The sequence below is a fragment of the Lolium rigidum genome, chromosome 5, assembly GCF_022539505.1.
Source record: "Lolium rigidum isolate FL_2022 chromosome 5, APGP_CSIRO_Lrig_0.1, whole genome shotgun sequence".
Lineage (NCBI taxonomy): Eukaryota > Viridiplantae > Streptophyta > Magnoliopsida > Poales > Poaceae > Lolium > Lolium rigidum.
In genome coordinates this window covers 51093342-51100122 of record NC_061512.1, presented here as the reverse complement: position 1 = coordinate 51100122, position 6781 = coordinate 51093342, and the positions used below count along the sequence as shown (strand labels likewise).

The 6781-nt window shown below is 47.4% G+C and overlaps 1 pseudogene; it reads right to left on the bottom strand.

Moving 5' to 3' along the window:
* Positions 1 to 1503: 1503 nt before the first annotated feature.
* Positions 1504 to 2392, bottom strand: LOC124657508 (annotated as a pseudogene).
* Between the last annotated feature and the right edge of the window lie 4389 nt (positions 2393 to 6781).

The following is a 6781-nucleotide window of genomic DNA, read 5'->3' as shown; positions in this document are numbered from 1 at the left end:
TACTATTGCTAGTGTGTGGGATGGGGTTAACCTCAAAATTTCCTTCCGCCGCACTGTTTCTCAAGAGCTGTACAATCGTTGGCTTGAACTTGTCAGTTTAATTGCTTCGGTCTCCTTCTCTGAAGAAGAGGATTCACCTGTGTGGATGTTTCACCCCTCTGGGGTGTATTCAGTTCAATCTTTCTATGCAATAGTTAATAATGGTGGAATTGTCCCTGTCCATACTCCTGCTATTTGGAAATTGGTGGTTCCTCCTCGAATCCATATCTTCCTGTGGCTCCTCGCAAATAACAAAACCCTTACTAGAGACAACCTGAACAAGCGCTTCCCTGTGGAAGATCGAACATGTTTGTTTTGTTCCAAGTTCGAATCAGTTGAGCACTTATTTTTTAAATGCATTGTTGCGGATCACCTTTGGCAAACTATCTCGACTTTGTTCGGTATCTCTATTGGGTCAGATTTTGAATCTGTGGCTCGGTGGTGGATTAGTAACAAGAAGAATTCTGTTTTAAATACTGTTAGTTCTGCTGTATTATGGGCAATTTGGTCTTTACGAAATGACTTATGCTTTCAGGGAAGAAGTTGGCTCGGTCTGGACATGGCTTGGAGCAAGGTGACTGCATGTCTTGGCAGATGGAGGGTTCTCTTCGTGGATGTACGTTTGGAGGAGGTGGACCAGTTGATCTTGAAGATGGAGCAAAGGAGAGGAGACCTGCTAAGGATTATCTGGGAGCCACCTTGAGTGGTTTTCGTGTGTAGTTGCTATCAGTCACTTCGAAGGTCTGGTCAGGTGACCTTGAAGATGGAGTGATAGACAGGAAAAATTGATCAGGTCGCCTGGGAGCCGACCTTTGAGTGGAAAATGTCTCTAGCTGATGCTGTTTAGTTTTCTTGGCCTTTGATCTGCTGTAGCTTATGATGCTGCTCTTTTGTTTTCTAAAAATGCTCTGTGGAACCTGTTCTATGTTGTACTGAACGGTTGCATTATTAATGGAACCGGGGGGCGCCCCTTTTCTCTAAAATAAAATAAAATAAAAATAAAAATAAAAAGCACTGGAATAACGTCGTCTTCAATAATGGCAGGCCAGGCGTGCGGAAGGTCATCCAGATAGTCGGTCTAGAGTTTGAGGCATGGAAGACAGCGGGCTTGACCCATGGTGAGGCTTTGGGCTTCCGCCTCCGCCCCCTCTAGAGTTGCTGGTAGGAGAGTAGGCTTAAGTGATGAGCCGTCACCTCTTGTTGACAGCATAAACTTGTCACCTCAATGGTGTTGTAAACTAGCTTCTTAGCATTCCTTCTATGATAGATGATACAAATTTTAGGATGTATTCTGGAAAAAATGATCGGCCAACCCTCCAGATGACTGCTATGTAGACTGTGGTCCTTGGGGCTCTTCTCTCCCAAAAACGCTTGGAAGTTACAGGGAGCAAGAACAAATTGATACAGGGAGCATTGGGTTGACTAGCAAATCTGCGGCGCGGCGGCCACAGAATATTATTGGTGCTCCATTATTCAGATATGCACGATCGCATACAGTGCATGTCTAGCAAGTGAGGTTGCCCCCGGCGTCGACGCCCAACTGGCGGCAGTAGTCCTGGTAGTAGCCCAACCGCGCGTTCATCTGCGCGGGGTTCTTGCCGTCGCACTCCACGCCGCCGTTGAGGGCTCTGGTGGTGGCGCCGAACCCCTGCGGCAACACCCCGTGCACGTTGGTCATCCAGAACCAGAGCGCCGCCTTGAACGACACCACAGGGTCCTGCGCCACCGTCTGCGGGCTCCTCAGCCCGTCGAAGCCGACGCTCCGCCCCGCCGGCCCGTAGTTGTAGTTGAACGTGAACGGCAGCGGCCCGCGCCCGTGGTATGACGCCCCCGGGTAGCACGGCCACTGCCGGAATGCCTGGTCGCAGTAGCTGTGGCTCGCGCCGTTGATCTCCTCGATGTAGCATAAGTCTGCAGTAGATGCAAAGTGTTATTCCAGTTTGTTAATTACTTGGATGCATGAGGAACTTACGTCCGGTCTCGTGCGTGACGTGGGCGAAGAAGGCGGCGATCTCGCGCTTGCCGGCGTCGGAGCTTCCCGACCCGAAGGCGGGGTACATTCTGGCGGCGGTGAGAAACGATTGGCGGGTGTAGAAGCTCTGGCCTGCGCAGCCGCCGCTGGATTGGGACTTGATTCCGTTGAAGAAAGCATCGGTGACGTTGCTGCTCAGACCTCCGCTTCCGCTTCCACTTCCACCTCCGCTTCCGGTGCAGTAATCCGCGGGGTGGTGCCGCAGTAGCCGAATTGACTGCAGCAGTAGCCCGCCGGGCAGTCGCACTTCTGCGCGGCTGCGGCGGAGAGGAGTGCTGCTGCTAGCCAAAGAAACATCAACGCCATCGCTGAGTTCGCCATACCCAACTAATTTGTGTTGCAGCCTTTGAAGCTTGCTATCAGGTGGTGTGATTGAAATGCCATGGCAGTGGCGCTGTTTATATGGAGTATAAATCAAAGGCGTGCGTGGACGTTGGACTAGCTACATATAATAAGTCGTATTTGTACTGCTGCATATTGATATAAGCGGTTTATCCGTCAACGCTTAGTCGTTGCTTCCAGCTATCTTCTAGTTGCATCCATGAGAGTGACATCGCACCCTGGGTATATCCGATATGCTGTGTTCGCACACCAGTACATACGCGTGTGCCAATTTTATTGGTACATTAGAAAGGGAGTCTCGGTCGTTAACCCGCGTGGAAGAGCTTTTCCATTTTCAGCACAAAATATATCTCCGCTGATCGCGGATAGAACCGAACATTGTGTAAGGTTGTGTAAGGACATCTCTAGCGGGCTGATCTAAACGGCGATCCATCCGGTCAGTTTTGATCCGTTTGGGTCGATCGGTATGCAGACAGATTGCGTGCCATTGTCCGGCCAGTCAGTATAGTGCGCCTAGCGGCTGACCCATTTGATCCGGTATTGGTCAATTGCATATGTATTGCATACATATTTGGAGATAATTTTACTTGAAGCATATTGGTATAATAAACTAGAAAGTAATAAATCATAGTAGAAAGACTACATCATCTTCATCTTGCCCTCTATTAGTCATACTCGTCGTTGTGGTAGTGGCGGCGGCACATGGTCTCGTCGAAAACCTTGACGGTGAGCATGTCGTGACCGTCGTATTTGAAGACGACGAAGTGCCTGACTTTGAAGGTGTGTGTGTGGGCGAAGCGCCTCCAACCGTTGTTTAGGAACATCTGCCCTTCACCGTCGAACATCACCTTCACGGACCACAGGCCGATGGTGCCGCCAGACACACGCAGTACGACATCACGGGGCTCTTTCCCATCAACGATCGACGGGTGGATGGTGACACCGAACTCGAAACCGGAGAGGTCGATGGGATCGGGGGTACGATGGCGGGGACGGCGATGGTGACGGGGACGGTGGTGGCTGCATAGCCACACCATAATTCCATCGTGTTTGATGTATGCTACCGGCTTTGTCAAGAAGTGAAGAACGTGTAAGAAAAACACGTAGACATTGTATGATCAAATGAACATTTCATACCACAGAGGGGCCGAGAAAGACTAGTTACTCTTACTCAAGCGCGGCACCATTTCTGTCTGCATTCAGGTGCAGCCTATTCATCAGGAGCCGGACTGAATTCGCTGACCGACAGTAGTGCAATTGAGCTGTAAGAATTTGATTCTCTCTTTGGTGATCCTCCAGTCACACTACCTCCTAGTCGTGCTTGTGACCATCAGGTGCCGCTGGTGCCAGGTCCCCAGCATGTCAATGTTCGCCCATATCGCTACGCAGCACGGGAAGAAGTTAGAGATTGAGCGCTCATGTGCAGGCTATGTAGTACCACCATGGATCGAACCATCCACATGACTACGAGCCCATCTATCTCTCTCTAGTGTTGCTTGCACGCAAAAAGGACGACTCGTGAAATTTTTGTGGCAATTACCGCCAACATAATACATTTACTATCAAGAACAAGCACCCGCTGTCTATGGTCGACATGCTCCACGACGAGCTTGCCCATGCGAAATGGTTCAGTTACGCATAGGTTCTTTGTTTTCACGACCCAAGCACTAGTGTAACCAAGATGCAGGAAGACACCCTAACCACAATTCCATTAGTTGTGCAGTTGCCTTAAGTTGTCCTTCAGCATCATAAGTACCTATCACTTATGCACCGTGTCCTCTTTCTGGGCCCCTCTATCGAATTGAGAAGGTCTATCTTCTAAGATATTTATTTGATTATACGATTTATAGATATCTATCATGGTATTTGTGGATATTAATAGATACACCAACACACATACATACGTATATAAGTACACAATATAAATTTAACATTAGGTGAAAATAGTTTAAGGAAAAACTTTATTGCAACATAGATTCGAATTAGCACAAGCAAACTATGTGTTTTATACATTACGACGTACAACATAGAAATAATGTCCGAAAATAATGTTATCTGGTTAATTGAGGATTCTATAAGTACTCTAAAGTTGTACTTAACAAGACTGTAATATGATAACAATAAGTTAAGTAGAAGTACACTTTTTTTTGTATAAAATATCTTGTAAATTTAACGTACCCACCATCCAATTCATTTCTTGGTATGCCACTGTAGGTCGGCCCTGCGAAGAAGTAGATCTTTACGAGTAGAGCAGCTGGCCTATCGCATACAAATTTCCCAAGCTCGACTTCAACCTAGGACTACAAGGTGTTTGTCATTTCTTTCCTCCATCTTCTTTATCAAAGCTTTAACGGGCTGTCGAGTCTGTTTAATATCAGATACTACTATCACGATCAGCTCCTTCTTGGCTAGATCCACCTCAACAGATCCACCTCAACATCCTTGCGTTCCTTCCCTTCCAAGAGTCTCATCAGAATTTCACACATAATCAAAAGCTTCAAGAATAGCATATTTAGTGGGGATCCAGACCTTGGAAAGAAAAAGTGTGCGTTCATTCAGCAAGCAAGCACACAATACCAAGCATCCTTCTTACTAGAATAAAGCAACATGGATACAAATCAAATGATGCACATAGGTACAATGCACCCAAGATGATCTTACCAGTTTATAAACTTGAAAATCAAGACGTTAAGTATCCATAGAAATCAAGAGATAATAGTTGGAACAATGATTTTTGAATGGTGCAGACGGATAAATGACACATCAAGGATGAATATTATATTACCAGTATATAAACCTTTAAATCAAGATGTCAAAGCATCATTGTTATAGGAATAAAGTAGCAGGGATACAAATATTCAAATGATGCATACATGTAACATGCAGCCAAGATAATGATTTAACCAGTTCATGAACTTAAAACTCAAGACATAATCATCTGCAGGAAATCGAGGGACTTAAAAGTAGGGATACTGATATGAGCTCTTTTATGGTGATTGGCATGGAACATGGGTCCCGTACGGTTCCGTCAATTCGAAATATTGGTGACCGTTGATTAAAACAAGTTAAAAGTATTATTGCTTTCACCACGAAATCGTACATGCTATCGGTCATTTGTCTCCCATAGATAAAAAAAAATCTCCAAATAGAAATATCGTTTCCCTACCCAATAAGGAGGAGCGACTCTTGCTCGCCACCACGACATTCTCTTGCCCTGCCGCCGCAACCTCTTGCCATCCGCCGCATCACCCCTCCATCCTATCCTCCTTCCCACCGCCGCCGCCACATCAGCCCTCCACTGTATCCCCCTCCCGATGTCGCCGCCTCGGTCCTCTGATCCACCCGCCGCAACCAAGTGGGATGCCACCCTCTCATCACGTCGAATCGTGGACACCATTGCTCTCTTCACCGACGGGACCGGAGCCACCAACCGCAACACCAGAAGCGGCAAACATTCCTCTTTTGGATACTAGAAGGGGCAAATATTTAAGTATTTGAAGTATCTTGTAGGCAACATTCTTCATCATGGTGCAGTTTTTGTAATAATGAAATGCGCGGCAACCCGCGACAACATGACTTAGTCTTTTTGATGTATGCTACACCATTTTACGAAAAAGTGACGAACGTGCAAGAAAATCACATGGACATCATATGCTGCCGGCCTTGGCCGCATAGCCACACCATAGTTCCATCTTGATTGATGTATGCTACCGGCTTTGAGAAGAAGTGAGGAACGTGCAAGAAAAACACATAGACATTGTATGATCAAATGAGCATTTCATACCACATAGGCACATACTCGTACAAGATAAGCAGATATATTGACCCAAAGTTGATAAGCAAAAGAGTAGTAAATTGAACGATCGACGATGAAGATCGCAGAAAAAAAGAGTCCTCCATCACTAAAATTCCATCATGGCCGCTAGCTAAGTACCAGATTCTTAATCCCCCATCGATCCCTGAAAGTTCATCATGCCAGCTAGAGGACTCCATTGCACTCTGTTCATAAGAAGAACATAAATGTCAGTCATTGCTTATGGCTAGAATTAAGCATAAAATCTGTAGGGTTGATCAGGTACCACGTGCCGACCGTAGTGCTAGTAGTTATTTGTGCACTCCATCTCCAGAGCGCCCGCGTCTCCAACCATCCTTGGCCCGCATAGCCACAGCAAGTGCCTCGGCCCCGGGCCACGGAGCTCGACGTCGAACTCCGGCGCCCCGCCGCGCATGTCCACGGCGAGGCTATCCAGCAGCGACCCCGGCACGACCACCCTAGCGCCCCTCGCGACGAGGCGGTGCTCGACCGCTCCCATCGGCTCGGCGCAGATCTGCTGCGTCAAGGTCCCGCTGGCGGCGAGCGCGACACCG